This window comes from Schistocerca piceifrons, chromosome 3, assembly GCF_021461385.2.
Source record: "Schistocerca piceifrons isolate TAMUIC-IGC-003096 chromosome 3, iqSchPice1.1, whole genome shotgun sequence".
Classification (NCBI taxonomy): domain Eukaryota; kingdom Metazoa; phylum Arthropoda; class Insecta; order Orthoptera; family Acrididae; genus Schistocerca; species Schistocerca piceifrons.
Window position 1 is genome coordinate 517,083,083 of NC_060140.1, and position 26,564 is coordinate 517,109,646.

The following is a 26,564-nucleotide window of genomic DNA, read 5'->3' on the forward strand; positions in this document are numbered from 1 at the left end:
AGTTTTGTATAGAACACAGGCGTCGAGACAAGAGAACCCTCTGGCAAGAATTCCTGCTCTACGTGACAACCTGTCCAAACCGGTAACACAGAACTTCGTGCGACAATGTTACGCCTGCATAAAAGCTAGAGAACAGCACTTCGAATAAATGTTGTGTATATCGTAACTTGTACAACTATTACAGAAAAAAGTATCATTACCGAAATGTAGGTACTTGAATTTGTATAATCGTAATATTCGCTTATTACTGTCAACTTATTTCGTTCCGAACCGGATCCCGGTACCTCAAATGCCACATTTATGTGTCTCCATCCTCTTTGAAAGTGTATTTATGTGAAACGAGGTCGTCTGGGTCTTCAGAGGAGCCCGACAATGTTTGTAAAGGATTAAATTAATGGAACCAGTCCCTTGCCCACATATTAGTTTGTTAAGACTCATGATGGCTGAAAAGCCGAAACCACTCATGACTTTTAATAAATAAATTCGTGATTGAGACATTCTTTCCTGCAGTCACATTTCTTTATGTCATTCATCCAAATTCCATGGAATGGAGCAATGGTTTGATGCACCTGACCATACTAGTACACCCTCTACAGCCCCCTTCAGCCATACATAACTACAGAAACTCATACTTACTCGAACCGACTTACTTTAGTCAAAACTTGGTCTCTCTACGATGTTTACCACCGCATTTCCCTCCATTATCAAGCTGACGATCCCTTGATGCTTAAGGATGTGTCCTATAAATCGACCTCTTCTTTTGGTCAAGATCTGACTTCTTTTCCTTACAAGTTCATTCAGCACAACAGTTATCCGCTCTAACCATCTTCAGAATACTACAGTAGCACAACATTTAAAAAGGTCCTATTTTTTCGAGACATCCCCTGTGTACGTAAAATTCTACCGTAGATGTGCTCCTACCCTCTGATCTGACTGGTCTGATTCCAGTAGTAGATCTCTCCTCAGAGCGCAGTGGTAAATAGTGAAGCGACGCAATGGATTCTCAATAACTTTACCTGCTGTAAGCATCTCTTTGAAGCATTTCTAACTCTTTACTAAAACAACATTGGAGTTTGCATGGATTGATCATTTATGAGTCAGAATCTGATCTCAATTAATATATGACAGTTCACATTGACGATCACCATTATTTATTGTCAGGGTTCGAAGATGACAAGAACATTAGTCAGGATATGACGTGAACCTATCACATTTACAGTCGTGCAAAGTGTTATGGTAGATAAGTAGCGATTGCGTGGCAAGAAATTGACAGTGAATAAATATATCTCTTCTATTGAGGCAGAACGGCCAATATAGAGGCTATCGCCGGCTGCGGTCGAACCGCAATAACAGAAGTGGTCCTCCACTACTACTAGCCCCGCTGATGTCCTCCACCACTGTTGCCATGTTGCACGCCTGCTCTGAATGTTAAATGCTCGCTCTGTTTTGCATCCCAGTCCGAATTTTAATAGTCAGCTCTTCTCTGCATCCTCGCTCCTAATCTGAATGTCCTCCGTTCTACTCCAAGTCCCTCGCCCTGACCCTAATCTCTCGCAAAAGCGCACTTCTCCACGCTGGCCTACACTTGTATGCACCTCCACAACTTTTCTACCCAATCTCTCACGTTACAGCTACATCGCCTTTCTTACTCCCTCCGCCAACTCTATGAAGTATCCTCTCCCAATCACCCGTTTCTGCTCACAAAGTGGAACATGGGACGTATGTCACAGCCCGTCCAACAATCTACATCTACATCTACATGATTACTCTGCAATTCACATTTAAGTGCTTGGCAGAGGGTTCATCGAACCACAATCATACTATCTCTCTACCATCCCCCCCCCCCCCCCCCCCCCGAACAGCACGCAGGAAAAACGAACACCTAAACCTTTCTGTTCGAGCTCTAATTTCTCTTATTTTATTTTGATGATCATTCCTACCTATGTAGGTTGGGCTCAACAAAATATTTTCGCATTCGGAAGAGAAAGTTGGTGACTGAAATTTCGTAAACAGATCTCGCCGCGACGAAAAACGTCTTTGCTTTAATGACTTCCATCCCAACTCGCGTATCATATCTGCCACACTCTCTTCCCTGTTACGTGATAATACAAAACGAGCTGCCCTTAGTTGCACCACTTCGATGTCCTCCGTCAATCCCACCTGGAAAGGATCCGACACCGCGCAGCAATATTCTAACAGAGGACGAACGAGTGTAGTGTAAGCTGTCTCTTTAGTGGACTCGTTGCATCTTCTAAGTGTCCTGCCAATGAAGCGCAACCTTTGGCTCGCCTTCCCCACAATATTATCTATGTGGTCTTTCCAACTGAAGTTGTTCGTAATTTTAACACCCAGGTACTTAGTTGAATTGACAGCCTTGAGAATTGTACTATTTATCGAGTAATCGAATTCCAACGGATTTCTTTTGGAACTCATGTGGATCACCTCACACTTTTCGTTATTTAGCGTCAACTGCCACCTGCCACACCATACAGCAATCTTTTCTAAATCGCTTTGCAATTGATACTGGTCTTCGGATGACCTTACTAGACGGTAAATTACAGCATCATCTGCGAATAACCTAAGAGAACTGCTCAGATTGTCACCCAGGTCATTTATATAGATCAGGAACAGCGGAGTCCCAGGACGCTTCCCTGGGGAACACCTGATATCACTTCAGTTTTACTCGATAATTTGCCGTCTATTACTACGAACTGCGACCTTCCTGACAGGAAATCACGAATCCAGCCGCACAACTGAGACGATACCCCATAGGTCCGCAGCTTGATTAGAAGTCGCTTGTGAGGAACGATGTCAAAAGCTTTCAGGAAATCTAGAAATACGGAATCAACTTGAGATCCCCTGTCGATAGCGGCCATTACTTCGTGCGAATAAAGAGCTAGCTGCGTTGCACAAGAACGATGTTTTCTGAAATCATGCTGATTACATATCAATAGATCGTTCCCTTCGAGGTGATTCATAATGTTTGAATACAGTATATGCTCCAAAACCCTACTGCAAACCGATGTCAATGATATAGGTCTGTAGTTCGCTGAAATTACTCCTGCTACTCTTCTTAAACACTGGTGCGGCCTGCGCAATTTTCCAATCTGTAGGAACAGATCTATCGGTGAGCGAGCGGTTGTATATTATTGCTAAGTAGGGAGCTATTGTATCAGCGTAATCTCAAAGGAACCTAATCGGTATACAATCTGGACCTGAAGACTTGCCCGTATCAAGCGATTTGAGTTGCTTCGCAACCCCTGAGGGATCCACTTCTAAGAAACTCATGCTAGCAGCTGTTCGTGTTTCAAATTCTGGAATATTCCATTCGTCTTCCCTGGTGAAAGAATTTCGGAAAACTGCGTTTAATAACTCCGCTTTAGCGGCACCCTGCGCAGCGAGGGTATTGACTGCGTCTTGCCGCTTGTGTACTTTACATACGACCAGAATTTCTTCAGATTTTCTACCAAATTTCGAGACAATGTTTCGTTGTGGAACCTATTAAAGGCATCTCGCATTGAAGTCCGTGCCAAATTTCGCGCGTCTGTAAATTTTAGCCAATCTTCGTGATTTCGCGTTCTTCTGAACTTCGCATGACAAGGTGTATTCTAAATCTTAAACATGGCTGCGATTCAGCAACTGTGTAAATTTGAAGCGGTTGAAACAATCAGCTAACCAGTTGCATATCAAAGGTTTACTTAACCCCAGGCCTAGGTTTCGATATTAATAAAAATATCTTCTTCAGAATGTGATTATGATGTAATAAGGCCCACGCCTTATGAAGAGGACATTTTTTAAATACTGAAACCTACGTCAAGGGCTACATAAACCTTTGGTTGGCTGACTTTTTCAACCTCTTCAAGGTACGTTCTTTCTACCAGCGCTTACTCGCCACAGTAGGGAAACAAAAAAAGGAAAAACTGCACCGCTTTAATGCACAGATTATGGTGTGTTTCAGTCAGATTTCTACAGATGTTACCTACATCTGGAGCCTATACCCCTGAAAGCCAGGAGTAACGTTTCTCCGAATTCCCTCACGCCACCGACGTACTTCTCTTATCCACCTGTGGACCGTCTATGCTACCGCGGGCTAGGCTGGTGAAAAGAGTGGAAGTTGTTTTTTTTTTACCACCGTAGTTCCAACCGACCGTATTGTCCTGTGCATGGATGGGCTGTGGTCTGACGAACAGCCATCTGCCTGCACAAAACCCATCCTGATACGTTCCCCTTGATAAGAGTTCACGGCTCCAGGACCGAAAAGACACCAATACATGCATCCCAAGGGAGCGACCGTTGCAGCAGCCCTTGGCTGCCTTTTTCTCATCTGCCCTGAACGGCCCACACCTGTGTTTTAAGCTTCTAGATATAGAATCCCAATAAAGAAAGCATAGATAGTTAGTACTGGCCAGCCGGTGAGGCCGTGCGGTTTAGACGCTTCAGTCTGGAACCGCGTGACCGCTACGGTCGCAGGTTCGAATCCTGCCTCGGGCATGGATGTGTGTGATTTCCTTAGGTTAGTTAGGTTTAATTAGTTCTAAGTTCTAGGCGACTGATGACCTCAGAAGTTAAGTCGCATAGTTCTCAGAACCATTTGAACCATTTTTAGTTAGTACTGCTTCTGCAATCTCTACCATATCTGACCTTACAATACTTACTTTATCCTGACCCGTCATTTTCACCTTAGTCTTATCTGAACTGTTTATTGTCCATGAACACTACACCTTCATGAAGGGTTTTCCTTCTTCTTCTTTACTGTACAGTTTATCACGCCTACTTCGGGATGTGCTTTCAGGATTTGTCAAGCCGTATTTTACAATATAACTTTGGGGCAGAATGACCTTTCTGAAGTCACTATCGTCAAGGTAACGTAAGGAAGAAAATTCGTGTGCGCCATATGTCTGGTAATCCTCTAAACTCGTAAGATGGCTATAATTTCGCACCTTACAAGCACTCATCTACATACTTTGCCATGATTTACAACCGAAATTAGGTATCATTTGATAGGTTGTACATCGTATATGTGAATATATAAAGAAGACTGATACTGTCACGTACACCTTGTAAATAGTTGTTAACTTTTATTGCATGAAAGGTGACGGAGTGTCTTTATGATCAAAATGGAATTATGAATGATAGCCTATACTAGGAGAGGTTGGAACGCCAGTGGAAATGAAACAGCAGGCGTAACTCAAGCCTAGGTGGGAAAACCCGCACAGGTGTGTTGGTCCTGCTTAACACAGGAAGTAGACAAGACGGACGGTTGAGGCACCTGGCCGTGAAGCACAGTACAGCGGTGGCCAGCCGCTTTGTAACGGGCTCAGAAGGATAACCGGCTAATACTTTGGAAACTCTGAAAATCTTGGACGCAGCAGAGAACAACGAGGAAGCGTTACCTCAGAAATCACGCAGGCTGGGTTATTTCCGAGGATGTATACTCTGAGAAGCATACCATTGTAAGTATTCCTAATTAACAAATATAGGTATTTCCTCGCAAACTTTCCACGCTGAACGACATAAGACTAAACATGGCTGGTCGGCATTTGGAAGATCCTTAGAGAGGGAGAATATTCAGTGGTTTCGAGAAGATGATTCGCCCTCTGCAGTTACGAGGGAGGGGAGCCGAGCTTTTCTGGGAAGCCAGTGGCGGAGAGAAAGAGGTCTTCCGTTTTGAGCACCCGTGTTTGACGGTCGCTGAGTATCAGCTTTTGTTGGTACAGACGGACATGCTGTCTTTGCTCTCAGGAGATTTTATAGTTAGAACAGTTAGGCACTGTATTGTTGCGAACTTATACGATTCTGGACTTCGCCTCCAGGTAGGGAGTTGTCGTTGAGTAGGCAGCGTTCAGTGATTGAGAGTACTTCTTCTGTCTATACTCACGTTGAGACGTTATCTGAACTCCGTCCTTGTGGCTGGGAGTTCGCGTTTCTCGTCTGTCGAACACAAAAGGAGAAGACAGTATTAGATTATACTAGTTAGAGGATCGTCTCCTACTGTCCTAGTGTTTGAATGAGGTTTTTTTTTATATTTTGTGACTGCAGTTCTTCCGTCGTCTCAGACGTATACGAGAACCATCACCCCGACGCACCGGACGCAGTACATGCGGTGATATTGCTAATTGTTTCGGCTTACTAGGGCTATGAAGCTAAACAGCTGTGATCACGTAAATTTTATTTCAACTGAGGTTGCACACCACTGTAGATCATCTTTGGAAGCAGTGTTTTCTAGTGTTTGGTACGTAGGTGATGTCAGTCATCTAGCGTTATTTATATTAGATAGCGTAGCCAAAAAAGGGATAGATTTGGGAAATTGATCAATCATATTAGTTAGGAAATCCATTTGTATCACTTTAGGTCCATTGGACATTGATATATAAACATTTGTGATATATAAAGGGGTTTTAACCCGCAATAGATGTATAAACAATAACACCATTTATCATTTGTAGTTACTAGTTCCCTTAATTATTCATTCATGTTTATATTGTAATTTATATGTTAAAGAGCAAGAAGTAGGAGATAATATCACCATTAAGAGACCATAAGATCTGCTTCAGGGGGTAATCATACAGGGCCAAATCTTCATTTTCGCGTTCAGTATTTTCCGTTGCGCACATTCATTTTACACCTGCCTGGAGTAGCATCTTGGAAATTCCATTCCGTGTGTTATCATATTTTAACTGTTTGTGTATCGTATTTAGCTACCAGCCCAACATTTGCCAAAATTAGCACGAGAAACCATCTGAAAATCACGCTCAAACTCGGACGTGTACCAGCCAACACACGGATTCGATTTAGGTCTGGCTCATCTCCTTGTATCATGAGGCAGCGCGTTGCACGTTACGCTAAACAAGCGGGTAAAGTTAATCCTTTGTTTAATCCTTTGTTAACGAACTTCTCGTTTTCAGAAACTGTTTATCTTGTTATTGTCATTCGGCTTTTTTACATCCATTCTCCTCCAGCCATCATCTTACACTACTGGCCATTAAAATTGCAACAACACGAAGATGACGTGCTACAGATGCGAAATTTAACCGACAGGAAGAAGATGCTGTGATATGCAAATGATTACCCTTTCAGAGAACTCACACAAGGTTACCGCCGGTGGCGACACCTACAACGTGCTGACACGAGGAAAGTTTCCAACCGAGTTCTCGTACACAAACAGCAGCTGACCGGCGTTGCATGGTGAAACGTTGTTGTGATGCCTCGTGTGAGGCAAGGTCGGATTGTAGCCTATCACGATTGCGGTTTATCGTATCGCGACAGTGCTGCTCGCGTTGGTCGAGATTGTTAGCAGAATATGGAATCGGTGGGCTCAGGAGGGTAATACGGAACGCCGTGCTGGATCCCAACGGCCTCGTATCACTAGCAGTCGATATGACAAGCATCTTATCCGCATGGCTGTAACGGATCGTGCAGCCACTTCTCGATCCCTGAGTCAACAGGTGGGAACGTTTCCAAGTCAACAACCATCTGCACGAACAGTTCGACGACGTTTGCAGCAACATGGACTATCAGCTCGGAGACCATGGCTGCGGTTACCCTTGACGCTTCATCACAGACAGGAGCGCCTGCGTTGGTGTACTCAATGACGAACCTCGATGCACGAATGGCAAAACGCCATTTATTCGGATGAACCCAGGTTCTGTTTACAGCATCATGATGGTCGCATCCGTGTTTGGCGACATCGCGGTGAACGCACATTGAAAGCGTGTGTTCGTCATCGTCATACTGGCGTATCACCCGGCGTGATGGTATGGGGTGCCAATGGTTACCCGTCTCAGTCACCTCTTGTTCGCATTGACAGCACTTTGAACAGTGGATGTTACAGTTCAGATGTGTTACGACCCGTGTCTCTAACCTTCATTCGATCCCTGCGAAACCCTACATTTCAGCAGGATAACGCACGACCGCATGTTGCAGGTACTGTATGGGCTTTCTGGATACAGAAAATGTTCGACTGCTGCACTGGCGAGCACATTCTCCAGATCTCTGGAAACGTCTGGTCACAATACGCCAGTCACTGCTCTTGATGAACTGTGGTATCGTGTTGAAGCTGCATGGGCAGCTGTACCTGTACACGCCATCCAAGCTCTGTTTGACTCAATGCCCAGGCGTGTCAAGGCCGTTATTACGACCAGAGGTGGTTGTTCTGGGTACTTATTTTTCAGGATCTATGCATCCAAATTGCGTGAAAATGTAATCACATTTCAGGTGTAGTACAAAATATTTGTCCAATGAATACGCGTTTATCATCTGCATTTCTTCTTGGTGTAGCAATTTTAATGGCCAGTAGTGTATATTTTCTTGTCCTAATGGCAAAATTTGTCGACTACTTTTAGTGTCTCATTCCCTAATCTACACTAAGGTGACAGAGGCCATGGGATGGCGATTTGCACGTATACAGATGGCGGCAGCATTGCGTATACAAGGTAAAAAAAGTGCAGTGCAGTGGTGGAGCTGTCATTTGTGCACAGACGATTCATGTGAAAACGTATCCAAAGTGATTAAGGGCGCACGACGGGAATTAACAGACTCTGAACGCGGAATGTTAGTTGGAGCTAGACAGAAGGGACATTTGCATGTAGAGAGTATATCGCGAATACCAAATTTCAGGCATTACGTCTCACAGCGGACAACGCAACAGCGGACGGCCTTCGCTTTTGACCGAGAGCAGCTTCGTCTGCATAGAGTTGTCAGTCCTAACAGTCAAGTAGCACTAAGTAAAATATCCGCAGAAATCAATGTGGGATATACGACGAAACTATCCGTTATGACAGCGAGGCGAAATATGGTGTTAATGGGCTATGCCAGCAGATGACCGACTCGAGTGCCTTTGCTAACACTACATCACATGCAGCCACTTCTGGGATCGCGATTATATTGGTTGGACGGTAGACGACTGGAATACTGTGGTCTGGTCAGATGAGTCCCGGTTTCACTTGATTATAGCTGATAGAAGGGTTCGACTGTCGCCTTGAACGCACAAACGTATGGGCTCAAGTTGTCAACAGGGCACTGTGCAAGCTGGTGGTGGCTACATAACGGCGTGGGCTATGTTTACATTGAATGGAAAGATATAGGTGTTCGTTTTTTCCACGTGCTGTTCGAGAGTGGAATAATAGAGAATTATTGTGAAGGTAGTTCGATGAACCCTCTGCCAGGCACTTAAGTGTGATTTGCAGAGCATCCATGCAGATGTAATGATTTGGCCACCCACATCGCCGGACATGAATCTCACCGAACATTTATGGGACATAAGCGAGAGGTTACTTCGCACAAGCCGGCCGCGGTGGTCTAGCGGTTCTAGGCGCTCAGTCCGGAGCCACGCGACTGCTACGGTCGCAGGATCGAATCCTGCCTCGGGCATGGATGTGTGTGATGTCCTTAGGTTAGTAGGTTTAAGTAGTTCTAAGTTCTAGGGGACTGATGACCATAGATGTTAAGTCCCATAGCGCTCAGAGCCATTTGAACCATTTTTGAACTTCGCACAAAAATCTTGCACCGGAAACACTTTCGCAGTTATGGACGAGTACAGATGCAGCGTGGCTCAATATTTCTGCAGAGGACTTCCAACGACTTGTTGAGTCCATGTCACGTCAAGCTGCTGCACGACACGATAGTAGCAGACGTCCCATGACCGTTGTCACCTCAGTGTAATTCCCTCAGCACCACCTGGTTGGATTTCACTACATATCACTACCGTTGTCTTACTTTTATTGATCATCTTATAATGTCTATTCAAGACGCCAGCCATTCCGTACATCTGCTCTTCCAAATACCTTGCGTCTCTGACGAAATTACAGTGTCATCGACAAACCTAAAACTCTTTCCGATTTTTTCCTTCATTTCGTTTTCTGCTTGCTTAACACGTTGGGCCGTCGGCGGACATAGCAAGCGTTCCCGTCTAGCACCGTGTGCGGCCGGTAGTCACACGCTCTACTACACTCCTGGATATTGAAATAAGAACACCGTGAATTCATTGTCCCAGGAAGGGGAAACTTTATTGACACATTCCTGGGGTCAGATACATCACATGATCACACTGACAGAACCACAGGCACATAGACACAGGCAACAGAGCATGCACAATGTCGGCACTAGTACAGTGTATATCCACCTTTCGCAGCAATGCAGGCTGCTATTCTCCCATGGAGACGATCGTAGAGATGCTGGATGTAGTCCTGTGGAACGGCTTGCCATGCCATTTCCACCTGGCGCCGCAGTTGGACCAGCGTTCGTGCTGGACGTGCAGACCGCGTGAGACGACGCTTCATCCAGTCCCAAACATGCTCAATGGGGGACAGATCCGGAGATCTTGCTGGCCAGGGTAGTTGACTTACACCTTCTAGAGCACGTTGGGTGGCACGGGATACATGCGGACGTGCATTGTCCTGTTGGAACAGCAAGTTCCCTTGCCGGTCTAGGAATGGTAGAACGATGGGTTCGATGACGGTTTGGATGTACCGTGCACTATTCAGTGTCCCCTCGACGATCACCAGTGGTGTACGGCCAGTGTAGGAGATCGCTCCCCACACCATGATGCCGGGTGTTGGCCCTGTGTGCCTCGGTCGTATGCAGTCCTGATTGTGGCGCTCACCTGCACGGCGCCAAACACGCATACGACCATCATTGGCACCAAGGCAGAAGCGACTCTCATCGCTGAAGACGACACGTCTCCATTCGTCCCTCCATTCACGCCTGTCGCGACACCACTGGAGGCGGGCTGCACGATGTTGGGGCGTGAGCGGAAGACGGCCTAACGGTGTGCGGGACCGTAGCCCAGCTTCATGGAGACGGTTGCGAATGGTCCTCGCCGATACCCCAGGAGCAGCAGTGTCCCTAATTTGCTGGGAAGTGGCGGTGCGGTCCCCTACGGCACTGCGTAGGATCCTACGGTCTTGGCGTGCATCCGTGCGTCGCTGCGGTCCGGTCCCAGGTCGACGGGCACGTGCACCTTCCGCCGACCACTGGCGACAACATCGATGTACTGTGGAGACCTCACGCCCCACGTGTTGAGCAATTCGGCGGTACGTCCACCCGGCCTCCCGCATGCCCACTATACGCCCTCGCTCAAAGTACGTCAACTGCACATACGGTTCACGTCCACGCTGTCGCGGCATGCTACCAGTGTTAAAGACTGCGATGGAGCTCCGTATGCCACGGCAAACTGGCTGACACTGACGGCAGCGGTGCACAAATGCTGCGCAGCTAGCGCCATTCGACGGCCAACATCGCGGTTCCTGGTGTGTCCGCTGTGCCGTGCGTGTGATCATTGCTTGTACAGCCCTCTCGCAGTGTCCTGAGCAAGTATGGTGGGTCTGACACACCGGTGTCAATGTGTTCTTTTTTCCATTTCCAGGAGTGTATGTTTAGCACAGTACATATGTTGTTCTAAATACTGCAGAATGGACTTTCTGGCCGCCGGTGGGCAAACAGCGTTAGACTCCTCTGCGGCCTCCGCCGCGCTGGCGGCAGTCAACGTAGTAACCACCACACTGAATGACGTCGGGCAACGCGTTCTCAACTATTGCTCCCCTTTCATGTCCGATTCTTGTAACAGTATTCTGGTCTCAGTACAAATTGTGGATAACCCTCTCGCTGTCCTCAGAACTTCTGATAGTTCGTACCAGTCGAGCTATTTAAAAATCTTTCTATCATCTGTAAATACTATAAATGTAAATTTGTCTTTCTTCGGTCTATCTTCTTAGATAAGTCGTAGCATCGCTGCGTCTCGCGGTCCGCAGCTCGTGGTCGTGCGGTAGCTTTTCTGTTAGGTTTCTGAACCACGCCAGTTCTATAACTTGTATGAGTCAATTCAGGATTTCCTTGAAGGTAGGTAAATGGGTAAAGTCAAAACGAATTTTCTTTTTTACCCAGTTATCTTAATCATTGGTCGAGACACGATGGTTTAAGGTCGGGGTAAATGTAGCATGTAAAATTCACTCTTACGTGAACTGAACGTGCGGGAACGCTTTAAAGTGAATCAGATAAATAAAACACTGCGTTCTCATGATCAAATTGAAAACTCGGTTTCAAAAGTCTGCCTTCATTAGAATTTTAGGGCAAAAACACGTTGTTGTGAGTTTTTTTATATGTACCACTTATATATTCCAGACTCGTGCGAATCGGTTCAAAATTTGTAAGTAGGTATACAAATACATGTTGGTTTGTGAAACTATCCAGTACCACGATATAAACGACATGTTTCGAAAGATAATTCAAAGACCTATACTGGATCAGTCGTCGCCTGAGTGAACAAAAATCTACATCGATTGCCAAGCTATAGTTGTCTAATGCCAGAATTGTGGTAGACTTAAAGCTGGGAACCAGAATGAAAAATGCTCCTATCGTAGTACAAAATAAGGTGAACATGTCCTGGGCAGAGTTAATGATATAAAAGATGGGAACTAGAGTTTCTACTTATTTGGCAGTTTCAAAGACACTTAAAGCAAAACATCTTGACATATTCGTGCTTTTTAAGAGTTAACCCAACTTCCCCAGCGCAGTGAGTTCTTTTAGACCCACCCCTGTTACATGTATGGTAACGGGTATAAAACCAAATAGATAGAAATTTATATGCTTGTAGAGAGTGGGATGCACTCAGAGTGGGAAGTATCCGAGAGTGGGGATTCATCTATAATAGGGAGTATGCCTGAGTGGGGACGCTGCACTTCATGACAAATTGCATGTTGGATGGTATTATAGCATGTGTCATATCATACGACAAAAAATCATGTATCATGCTACTTTACTTGACAAGATTCGTTGTGTTACATGAAATTGGTACTAACAAATGAAAAAGCGCGAATATTTCAAGAGGTTTTGATTTAATTGTCCTTGAAGTTTTCGAAAAGCTAGTTTCCCTCTTTAACATCCTTTACTCTGCCCAGGACAGATTCGCCTTCTTTGTCGCGTAATAGGAGCGTTTTCTATCCTGGTTAAAATCATGATTCTATAATATTTACACCGGTCAGTAGCTACCTTCTTTGGAATTATAATTATCTGTGGGAATTTTGCCTGTCTCATATACGTTGCATATCAGGTGGAACAACGGGGTATCAAAAAGAATCATCCGATTTGGTACGTCTGTATGTCTGAATCTTATAAACATATATAATGACTTTAATTTTTTGATGAACGGGGAACTCAGAAAGTTTTTTTCATACCTTTTCATAGGTATGCCCCTCTTGAGACTCACGGCATATGTCAATGTGGTATTCATATTGTTCCGACACTGCAGCGTGCATGTCTTTTGGTTACAGCTTCCACAGCTGCTGTTAGGCGGTGTCTCAGTTCATTCACTGTTGTTAGTAACAGAGGCACATAAGCAGAGTCTTTTATAAACCCCCACAAGAAATAATTACATGCAGTCAGATCCTGTGACCTTGGAGGCCAGTAATGTCAAGCTGAATCATGTGGTCTAGTGCGACAGACCCTTCGTTCAGGCCGGCTAAGTGGCCGAGCTGTTCTAGGCGCTACAGTCTGGAACCGCGCGACCGCTACGGTCGCAGGTTCGAATCCTGCCTCGGGAATGGATGTGTGTGATGTCCTTAGGTTAGTTAGGTTTAAGTAGTTCTAAGTTCTAGGGGACTGATGACCTCAGAAGTTAAGTTCCATAGTGCTCAGAGAGCCCATCGTTCAATAATCCTTTGATTTAAAAATTCCCGCACTTCCAGATGGCAGTGTGGCGGTGCCTCATGTAGAACTCGAGAGTTTTGCTCTTTCCAACAGTACGTTGTTCACGTGCATACCTTAGATAACATAACAGTTATGATATTTTTAAATCGGATGATTCTTTTTGATACACCCTATATTTCTGTCCCGGTTTGTTCTCTCATGTATCATAATTATTATGAGGGACTTTCGTCTACTCCAAGTGCCGTGTTTCGGCTTAGCTCTTTGAATTTTCGTCTAATACTTCAAGCGATATCTAATCTCTCTTCCCATTTTCATCTACTTCCACTTTCCTTTCCATAATATTGCTTTTGTATCGTTTGTGTAGCCCTTCTATATGTTTTTTTTTTCTCCTCTTTGCTTAGCACTGGCTTGGAATCGAAGTTCCTGATATCCGTTCTGTCGCTCTTATTTAACATTTTGATTGCCACGTGCGCGATTAGTCATGATACGGTAGAAGCATGCTTCTTACTGGGTTATGAATATTCCAAACTGTTCGCAGATTTGAACATCTTTCTGTTCTTCGAGGGTTTCAGCAGGTACTAGGAGAGTTACGAGCATTTACTAACATTGTTTCTTGCAGTTTATAAGAATTCTACTGTCTTACAACAAAGCTCAGAAATGTAGAATCAACAAATAAAAAATAAATAAATAAAACAGAATGTACTACGAAAGACCTATAGGTTTAAAGCAAACAGAAAAGGAGTTTTGAAGTACCGTCTATTGGGTTTATAGAAAGGTACTGTTTTGAGGGTACACCGAAAACAATAACATTGAACTGATAATAGAGTTGTGTGCTGTTCATTGAAATGCTTCGAGAATAGTAAAGTGTATGGCCATTGCCAATATTGCTGCAATCGAAAGAGTTTTACATTCTGCCACAGTAAAATATACCATGAAAATGTTACGATTGTTTGTGTGTGCTAGCGTAGCGATTGTGTCAAAGGTGGCAAAGCTCAGCACCGGTCGTATTTATTGGCTTTACTACAATTCAGTTCTTGTGGAATTCTAATCAAAAAGGAGATTCAGTCTGGTTTTGCAGATCGTTTTGGTAAGACGTGTACCTCAAGCAGGCACTAGAAATGCCTTTTAGCTATACACATTTCATGTACTGGGGGATTTAATTATTCAACACAAGCAATGAATGTCGCCATGACATTCATTACCATCCTGGATATTAATCCTTAAAGGGAATTGTTGTGTGGTATGGTGTTTATTGCTTGATCACGTTGAAGCGTATTAGAGCATGCATATCCAGATACGATTTAAGTTCATTAAGTGCGACTCATTGTTTGGAAATTACCCATTTCAAACATCAGCAGAGGAACTGGATACGCATTATACTACACATAACTCCATACCAGCCTCCAAGTATAAATAGCTTGCTTTTAATAGTAAGAAGGAAAAGACAGAAACAAGTAAGGTTATTAAAAAAACGGTTCAAATGGCTCTGAGCACTATGGGACTCAACATCTTCGGTCATAAGTCCCCTAGAACTTAGAACTACTTAAACCTAACTATCCTAAGGACATCACACACACCCATGCCCGAGGCAGGATTCGAACCTGCGACCGTAGCGGTCCCGCGGTTCCGGACTGCAGCGCCAGAACCGCACGGCCACCGCGGCCGGCCAAGTAAGGTTATATCTCTGAATATAATATAAGGGGCAATCAAAAAGTTTCCGTTCGAAGGGCGAACAGTTCAAACGGTGTGTCAGTCAGACAAAATCGCCGGCGGCCGTTGTGGCCGAGCGGTTCTAGGCGCTTCATGCCGGAACCGCGCGACTGCTACTATCGCAGATTCGAATCCTTCCTCGGGCATAGGTCTGTGTGATGTCGTTGGTTAGTTAGGTTTAAGTACTTCTAAGTTCTAGGGGACTGATGACCTCAGATGTTAAGTCACATAGTGCTCAGAGCCATTTGAACCATTTGAACCGATATCGCCATGAGCATTGAGACAATCAATCCACCGACGCACCACGTTGGCAAAACACCGTGTGCTGCTGCTTGAAGAAGTCCGTAGGTACCTGCTGCACTTCCTCGTCCAACAGGAACCGTCGACAGTTGAAAGTCTTGTATAACGGACCCAAGGCGTGACAATCGCACGGAGAGAGATCAGGACTATGGGACTCGAGTGTCTCCCACTTCATTTACTGTAACTTCTGGGTCACGACATTTGCGATATGAGGACTTGCGTTATCATAAAGTAGCTGCACGGATCTTGGCGCACCATTCCACAACGGTGGTTTTAGACAGACATGTTGTCCCATACACATTCTTCATTCTCCGATGGATATCTATCGGTGTTTGTCCTTCGGCAGCCAAGAAAAGACTAACAGGACGTTGGTCCTGTTTGAACGCATTTGGTAATAACGTCTCCATAGTTCACGTTCCCGTATTTACCGCACGCACATTGAAAAGACAGGAATCCTACACTAATCGCTTGCCTACATGTCGGTGTTTGTATACCCGAATAAGAGTCGCACTACATTGCGTATACTCTGCAGCAACGCCCTCAAACGGAAACTTTTTTTTTGTCGACACTTATGAAAATGGAAATGCCGTGTGGCGAGTGCCTACCGTTGGGTGGACCGTTCGCCTGGTGCAAGTCTTTCATGTTGACGCCACTTCGGCAACTTGCGTGTCGATGAGGATGAAATGATGATGATAAGGACAACACAACACCCAGTCCATGATCGGAGAAAATCTCCAACCCAGCCGGGAATCGAACCCGGGTCGTTATATATGACATTCCGTCGAGCAGAGCACTGAGCTACCAGGGGCGGAGATCGACCCTTGTAATACGAGGGTCATTTCAAAAGTCCTGAACACTGCTCATACGCGACCGTTACGGTGGCGTGATCAGGTTGAAACTGATGTCAGTCTGTGTTTGCTATTTCGGGCGGTTCTGTCGCGTGTGATTCAGTTTTGAAACCAAGTCAGGTCGTATTACACGTAGTGATCAGGTTTGCTACACCAAAGTCAAATCCCAAAGTGGAAAGAACCCAACGGAAGTTTACAACGATTTGAGAGAGGTGTATTGTAGTGGATCGCAGCACAGTATCACGGTGTCCTGTTTGTTCATGTCATGGTCGGGCAAGCTCTGAAGACGTCCCAAGAAGTGGAAGGTCAACAACTGCAACAGACTAAACCTCTCCGGTTTTTGTAAATGACATTTTGAGGGAGGATAAGATCGACGAAAAGCATGTGAGGAAATTGCATATAGGCCTCCTAATGCCAGACTGTCAGTCACTCTTGTTGACAGAATCAGAACTGAATAGTTAAAGAAGATTTTAAAGTAAGCCCTACAGGCCTGATACGAGCCCAGCATAGTTTGATTTTTTACACAAATTCAAGTAACAACTCCGTAGAAAACGTTTTGATAAGTGTGACGATATTTAGAGTGAGATGACGCGCGTAATCAGACAGCTCCACAATGAAGGTGCCCTACCAGGGATACAAAAGTTGCCAAAATGTTGGGAAACTGTCATACGCAACAATGTAAATCGTACTGGAGGCCTTTGCACGTGTTTTGATGTCGGTGAGATGCGCTTTTCCTGTCTTGTTGGGATTTTACGTATTTTTGATGTTCGCTGTTTATGGTCTTCGATGTATATGTGTGGTTAATTGACTGTTATGTTTTTACTCACAACGACAGATGGTTTCGTTTTATTTTAAAATTTGGTTGTTTTCGCTAGTACGTATTTTACCGTTTAAGTTACGCGAGATTCTCGCGCATAACACTAGTGCCCTCTCTCGTTAGATGTGTTCCGTAGCGCAAGCTTCATCTGCTTGACACTAGGACACAGGTAGATTGGTTTCATATTTTCTATTTTACGTATATGTTTTTAAATGGTTCTGATATGTTTTATGTATTAAGACAGAAGGTTTGAATCAGCACAACGTTTAATAATTTTGATGTGCATGTGTATGTATCCATGCATTTTAATGTGCGCGAGTGTCTCGCGCATACCACAAGTGCCTTCTCTCGGTGAAACTGTCTGCCCTAGTGCTATCACACCCTCTTCATGATAGTTCACAGGCTAAGCATTGATAATATGCCGTGTTCGCATCGACCATCTCTTGATAATCATGCTGAACAGAAGGAGGTGATATTTTAACTTTAACTGTTGACGACGCCTTTGGCACAATTGTTTTATGAATCTCCATTGCAGGATGTGATTTTAGTAAGTGACAAAGTTTTTGTGCCTGTAATACTACGGTAATTTTGCAGTTACTTAAGCTATAGTGTTTTTTTTTCTTTCTCAGTTCCGATGCTAAGTTTTTGCTAATGAAGGTTTCTTCCTGTTCAGGTATATTTTACTTCTGATGAAGGTATATTTAGATATACCGAAACCGTGGTCAAGAATTTTAATAAATCTTTATCCTGCAACTGTTTTGGCTGTCATCACTTACCGTGATGTTTTGTAAAATAAATTATTTTCTTCAATTCTGTCTTACAGTGTGCAGAGCTTTTGTGATTACCCTTGTAATCATGGAACAAAAATCTCGCTAAAAAGACAATATTTCAACAGCTAAATGATAAACAAGCACAGGAGATGACTACAATATCAGAGTCACATCGGCGCTAAATTGCTGTAGCAGTCAGTCGCAGCCGGCCGCTGTGCCCGAGCGGTTCTATGCGCTTCAGTCTGAAACCGCGCGACCGCTACGGTCGTAGGTTCGAATCCTGCCTCGGGCATGGATGCGTGTGATGTCCTTACGTTAGTTAGGTCTAAGTAGTTCTAAGTCTAGAGGACTCATGACCTCAGATGTTAAGTCCCATAGTGTTTAGAGCCATTTGAACCATTTGAACCATTTGAAGTCAGTCGCATCCAGGATGAGACGTGTTTCGAATGCTAAAACACCCCCTGCAATCAGAGATTTAAGGTACACCTTGTCTTAAACGTGAACCGAGAAGTAAATATAGACGAAAGAGGATAGAGAGGCAGAGAAAAGGCTCGGAAGAGCGAAATAAGCATGCTCCGCGTTCGCAACTGGAGAGGAGACGTGTGGGACTGCTAGGTCCAGAAATAGAAACTACGGGGACCGGCCGGCGAGCAAACTTTCCCACGTCCATTCAGCGGGCGAGTGAGCGAGAGCGCGCCGCGCAGGATACGCTCAGGTGAGGAATTTGCTCGCCAAACACGGCCGAGCAAACAGCGGCCGCGCCGCCCGCCTGCTGCCCGGCCGGGCCTCCCGGCTAGCCGTGGCTAGCGGCACAGCCGGCGCCGGCGGCCACTAACTCCTTAATCACGGCCCCTCGCGCGTGTCTAAGTGTCAGCTTAATATCACCGGGGCTATCTCGCGAGCTTAGTTTACGCCCTTTATCTCTAACAAGACTGTGACCTACAAACAGCGCGACGCCAGCCAGTGCCGCGCCGTGTTTCGCTATCAGCGTTGCGGCTGTTTACTTCTGTGCATACTGTCGGGAGCCGTCGCGGTGTCCCCCGCGCCCGCTGACACCGGCTGCGCGCGTGGCCCCTCGCTGCAGCTCGCAGCCTTACCTTGCGTTCCACTTTCGCCGCTCGATGCTGCCCACCAGATCGCCCTGCGTTCTGCCAATTGCCTCGGACAAATGGAGGGGAAAAAGTAATCACCTTCTCGATATCTGATTTTCGGAAATACCACAGCAGGAGAGGTGCATTAATCAGCAAGCCTCGAGCAGACGTGAAGAGACCATTTTACGGCTTCTTCATTACGTCATCACAAAGCGTGGTACTAGGACATCCTTACTACGTATTCGAACGATCACGTACTTAGAAATTTTTCTGTCAATGTATTCTTAAGGACGGAACTTTAAGTTATCCATTGCAGTGGACGGCTATTAATGTTGCTCCTGTGGCGTTTTTAATTTGCCCTGAGGCTGCAAACGCACGCAGGGCACGGCGCCAGTAGGGAGTATCCATTTGATTATTAACAGCTGTCCACTGCATTGGATGTCTACACCACAGGCTTAATCTGTTTGATATGTAATAGTATGTATAAACAATATGAATGTTTATAAACACTACCTACCAATTCTACATTGGTCATTGATGGTACGTAAATCGAGAATCATCTGCCGCACAACATTATGTTGTAGTTAGGAGAAAAATGTGGTATTAGGACTTCCTTACAAGGGGTTCAGGCCTAACGTAAAATATCTTGGATTATCGATCCAGACCACATAAAACTAAAAACAGGAAAAGCAGATGCCAGACAGGTTCATAGCAAGAGTCTTAAGAAAATGTAACTGACCCACGAAATATGCAGATTACAATGCTCTTTTCGACCGAGTCTTGAATATTCTTCATCAATCTGGGACACTTATTGGGTAGGAGGGGAGAGAGAGAGAGAGAGAGAGAGAGAGAGAACAGGAGATATCTGCTCAATCGCTACCGCGCTGGGTAGCCAACCGGTCTAGGGCGCCATACCACAGTTCGTGCCGTTCACCCTGTCGGAGGTTCGAGTCCTCCCTCGGGCATGGGTGTGTGTGTTGTCCTTAGCGTAAGTTAGTTTAAGTTTGGTTAAGTAGTGTCTAAGTCTAGGGACCGATGACCTTAGCAGTTTGGTCCCATAGGAACTTAGCACAAATTTCCAATTTCCACAATCGTCAATGAGAACCTCAAGTACACAAAACAGATTATTCGCAATATCCCACTTCCTAAATTCAGTCATTGTTTCTATTTTATTGGTTTTTTCGAAGACTTATATGTGTGCCCACTAACGTTTCCCAAAAAGAATATCGTCTTTCACTAGCGATTGTTTCATAAGATTCCTAAACGTCTCTGAAAAGCTAGCCCACTAACTGAGATGTCCAATTAAAATTCTAGCACTATGCAGCTAAATTCCTTCAGTCTTCTCCTTAAAGCCGCATACATCCCATCAGACTCCAATTTCTACCACACGACGATGTCATTGGAAACGAAGCACAAGCATGGTTTGGGTAAGACGATGGAAGGGAATTTGTTGTACCCTTGTCACAGTATTTTTGTAGCGTGTTCTAACGTAACCACATCCTGACGGCCGGACGGAAATTAAACTAATGTCTCGCAAATGCAAATCTATTTTCGTGTTCTTTGCGCCACCCCATTAACTTCCAAATACTCAAATTCTGCATAAATTCATGTTTATAAACATTTATACGCTGAAGGACATTTTACCAGTAAATTGTAATTTTCGATCCGCCCTTCGCCTGAATTCGTGCCACTTCGTAACGTAATTCCTAGATTTTTAACTGCAGCACATAGTGTTTCTACTGCTCCCTCGTTCTGCTTGTACTGCAAATACTTGTCATTCGGAGAGCCATCGCCTGCTCACTGGTTCGCTGTCTATCTGCTACATGGCTGTATAGCTCTCCTAGCACGGTGATCGTGTCATATGTTGAGCTAAGACGCTCCAGGATCTTTTTCCTCCTAACCGTGTCCTATCTCTTCCATTTATTCATATATAACGTAACCTGTCGTTCATTAGGTAGATAGGTGCCTAGGTCTCGAAATTTTCAGTTTGTAATGCTTGACTACTTTTCTCACCTGCGCCTGTAAATTTCAGTTCTAATTGCATCTAACTCTAAATAGCGAGTATGTTGCAACATTTAAGAAATATTTGAGAAGTAAGAGCAAAACATATTTTTACCTATCTTTTGTATCATTGGCTGTCACGAAAATTCATTGTGGCAGACGAACTATAGTTCCCACTACAGTAGCTGATTCATCTCGATTTTGTTGTGCTGTAAGAAGAACTGACGGTTTTTTGTTGTCTTACAAACTAATTTCTTGTATTTCGAACGCAATGATTTATTTTCTGTTGACAACAAAGTATTACTTTTCCCAACACAATTACAACTGACTCAAGCTGAAACCAGATCCTAACGGACAATATTTTACAATGCACTTGATCGCTAAATCAGAGATAATTACATATTTCAAAGATTTTACATCGATTGTTCAGAAAAGGTAGTCTTTTTCCATAATTTACAAACAAACTAAGGTTTTGTAACTTAACAATGTGTCCAGATATACACAAAAACAATTGAAAAAACTTAATATATTAACAACTGGTTGGGGTGCGACAAAAATACACGCAAAAAGGTTATTACGCATCTGTTAATCCCAAAAAGAGACTATAATGATTAAATGACCTTCGCATTACGAAAATACAAAATGAATTGATTGATACAGTATGACTATAATGATTAACTGACCCTCACGTTACAAAATTACGAACTAAATTGATCGATACAACACGCGACAGTAAACGACTGATACCCGACAAAACGACCTCCCGTACCTCTAAAAATATTACAAGGCGAAGCTAGGTCGGCATTCATTTTCACAAACTCTTCCTAATTTTCTACAAACCTAATAAAAATACAAACAATCGTTCTTGTGTGTTTTAGGATCACTTTTTCTCTTCTTTCTGGACATAATCAAATATGCCACACCACACATGAATCTGAATAAATTACGCCGAATCTCAAAGAACAAACCGAGTGAGGTGGAGCAACGGGTCGCTCACTTCAGAAGAGTGGTGCTTCAAGCCCGCTATCACCAGTTAAGGTTTAGGGTTTCCACAGTTCCCCTAAATCGTTTACCGATAAGGAAGGCGCCGAGATAGTTCTTCTGGAAAGATCTGAACCGATTTCATTCCCCCATCATTCCCCAGGAACTTGTGCTCCGACTCTAACGCCACCGTCGTCGACAGGACGTTAAGGCATAATATTCCTTCATTCCTTTGTTGGTTGCTGCTAGAATTACGGCTTTTTGACCTTTTAATAGCGGGAATTTACTAAACCGACTGGTAATACTTGAAATATCGCTCTAGTGATCCGTGGAAATTAGGAACTTTATTTAACAGAATGTACACACTCAGTACATGAGAGCTCCTAGCATCGAACAGATCAGGAGACGGTATGCCTGAAAGTAGAACCGACCCTGAATGACAAGCAGTAGCTCGTAGTGGGGAAAACTCGGTAGCTATGTACACATTACAATGAATGAAAGAGTCATTAATTATCATCAGCTAATTCGATCACTTGTTGATGTGGTCTCCTTGAGTTGGCGTACAACATAGGTTTCCCGCAGGGCTTTCGTAATTAAGAACAGGAATTCTGAAAGTGAAAATGGATCTTCCAGGAGTATGTTCGCCATGACATTCTGTTACGTAACGTACACTACTGAAAGTGTTGACAGTATAAACCGCATACCACTAAGATTACCTTACGTAAATTGCGGTTTTATTACTGTATTAATGGGAATACCTGACATGATTACAGGAGAAGAGTAATTTATCGCATACTTTATGCGCGACTAACAGGGAGCATAGCAGCAAAAGAGAACCACTTTCGTACTCGTGCACACTTCATCACTATTTATGTCCGTAAGCCGCAGCTGGCACACAGTATTTTGCTGCAGTATCCGCAGATAGCGAGCCACCCACACCTTTTCTCGCCCCAGCTGCCCACAACAGAGTCATCTAACATACAGTTCTTCGCTCTCGCTCCTTCACTTTGCTGTGTTGGTTCCGAGATCTGTTCGCATAACGCTTTTGTTTCTCCATTTTGCTGACCGGCTGGAGCGTAATGGCGTAACCTACGGGATATACAGTGGAGCCAGTGACAACTGACAGGTAGATAGCGTGACGTCATGAAGTCTGTGCTACGTAAGAGCGTGTCCTTCGAGAAATCCAGTACGTTATCACATAAATCATGCTTTCAACAAGAATTTAACGTTCATGCGAGGACCGGCGGTTGCGTTTGGGACTTATTAGTGTTAAATTTGTTTCTAGTTTGTTTTTTTTCTTCGTGTCGGAAAACTGTCCACAAACTGACGGAAATATCAGTTATGTCCATACGTAAGACAGTTTCGATGTTCACAGAGAATGCTATACCATCACTGTTCCCTGGACAACCATTCTATTTCTGAGCATCTTCATTCTTAAAGGAATTTCCAAAAATAAAAAATAGAGCCAGGGAGCGGCACGAGATTAAGAACCTTTATGATTTCAGGAATATCTTTTAAAATTGAAATACTAGAAAGGATGAAATGTTACAGTCAATCACTTTTCATGAAGTTTTGTCGTTTAGAATTTCCGACCATGTTACCAACACATGAGTCACACTGAATTAACAAAAAATCAAAAAAATGTTCAAATATATGTGAAATCTTATGGGACTTAACAGCTAAGGTCATCAGTCCCTAAGCTTACACTCTACTTAACCTAACATATCCTAAGGACAAACACACACACACATGCCCGAGGGAGGACTCGAACCTCCGCCTGGACCAGCCGCTGAATTAACACTCTTTCGCCGTGGTGACGAGTATCCGGCGAAGGAATGATCGGGAAATGTGTTTATTTATTATGTATTTATACCAAAGTGATCCACACCCGTTGCTATTTAACCTTCTGAGCCATTGGAGGAATGGATGAGGCTGTTTTCAAAGTTTCGCGCGTTACTAGAGAGTTAACCAATATGTACCTGAACCTTGCCAGCCTAGCGGTCTGCCAGTAGGGGCTATCAGAGAGTACACGGCAAGCCAGAGATATACCGTCTCCCTCTTAAGCGTCTATAAGCTTGGCGCTAGCTAACAGTTATGTGCACCCCAACACTTTCTGAGAGTACGCGAACGAAATTTGCGAACGACGAGAGATTTTATATTTGGGACACTTGAGAATAAGACGGTAACCCTTCTGAGTTTACTGGTACAGTGTAGGGTCAGATAAAGGCTTGATTCATTTCAGCTTGTAGACAGTTTTTATTTGTTTCGGTCGGAAGTGTAATTCAATTGTTTACTTCGCGACTATATTTCTTGGTTACTTTTACTCAAATTTTACGTGTAGGGTGCTGTTTACTGTGGAATTCTTTGTTCCTGATGAGATGTAATCACGTGATTTTTAAAATATTAAGAAGTATTTTTGATCTTGATTCTTGGTCAGTGATCACGCCACGTGGCGCCTCAGTCACTTTAAGTTCGTTCTGAGTTTATTAAATAAAAACGATAACTCCTTCCGTGAACTGCGAGGGCGTGCTGCAATGTAACGGCTCCGAATTTTTTATGTGAAAAGTCTCAAACTTTGTTAAATAAAACAAATGTTACTAACACTCTGCTTGTATATTCTTCATGGCTACATACCTGCAGTCCTATGCCGCTAGAGTGCTCCGACTTGTAACTTTTAACATGGCGCTGAGAAACATAACTAAGTCGGTGTGTCAGAAAGACCGTTCGAACTCGAAAAGTTTGTCCACATAACAGTGCCAGACCACACACGAGCGCTGCGACATCTACAACAATCCGACGCGTAGGGTCCACCGTCATCGATCGTCATCCATACAGTTCCTAACTGGTCCCATTTGGTTTTCATCTTTTTCCAGAACTTAGAGGACTTCATTTTCATAGTGATGAAATGGTGCAAGCGAAGGTGAAGTTGTGGCTCCGTCAACAAAACCAAACATTCTACAGTGACGATATCAAGAAATTCGTCTCTCGTCGAGAGAAGTGTCCTCGCCAGGGTGACTGTGTTGAGAAATAAATACGTAGACATGAAGAATAAGGATGTAGAACGTTAACAACAATTCTTTTATTTTAAAAGCTTTAATAGTTTTCGCACACAAAAATCGGAGGCACTATTTTTGAGCGCGCCCTTGTAAGGCAGCTTACCTCTTCTTTTGAGCATTTCATGCGAGTTAAGGTGTTTGCTTTCAGCGTTGAACATAGTCGTGCTGAGGAAACAATGTCACTTGTTCTTTATCTTGTTTCCAGCGAGTAATCCTGTATTCCGTATTGTAATACGCGAAATTGTGAGCAAAACGAGCACCGACATGGGTAAAGAATTCTTCCTCTTTTAACATTCATAGACTTTAATGTATCTTTTTTGCCACTACGGTATCTGGCCGGTCACATGCTTATGTCCTACCTGCCCAAAGTTTAGCACTCCTAATATCACAGCGTGTCTGTTCCTAAGAATTTGTGCAAATTATCCCCGTTGTCCTTGTTCCATACAACTCTTCACATCCTCCGTGTCCATAAGACTAACAATACCTGTAACACCACCACCATGTTCGTAATCTTTTTTTATTAATTGTGTTAAAGGATCGTTGTGTTCATATGTTGAAAACTTTTACGTCTTTTCTTTTGTGAATATTCATGGCAAATTTAGATTTTAAGAATGAATAAAATGCCTTAAGCTATAATTTTTTATCACCATCAGTTGTTGATGCCATGTATGAATCCAAATTTGTTCGTTTCCAATTTCTTTAACCTACTGCAAAGACGTGATCAGTGTTTCCGAATGGGACTGTATTGAATTTTTCGTAATGCATATTAGTACATTATATGCATTACCTCATACCACACATACCGCTAAGCTTGTGTGCTATCATCAAAGTTTATCCGTTATAGGCACCATCAATATTAATTGCTCTATTGGGCCGATACAGTTGTATAGATTGTATGTTTCAGACGAGCCCAGTAGGAGGCGAACGGAACATGAATAACGTGATTCAACCCCATTCATGTTCACGGCACCCTTGCTTAACCATATCACGATATATGAATATAAAGTTTCTTTAAAATACACCCCCTCCCCTTATCTGCAGCCCCTGACTAAGCTTCCGTCTTGCAATTATAAGGGGTGCTGAAAGAGTTTCTATTCAAAGGCCATACAGTCCAGAATCGGTATAGCCATCAGACAAAATCGCCGTGAGCATTGAGACAACCATCCCACAGACGCATCAGGTTGAAGATAGCCGTTTGGTAAAACATCGTGTCCTGCTGCGTGAAGGAGTCCGTAACTGCCTGCTGCACATCCTCCTCCGACAGAAATCGTCGACCATTCAAGGCCGTTTTTAAAGGAGCGAATGCGAGATAATAGCTTGGGAAGAGATCAGGCCTATAAAGCGGGTTC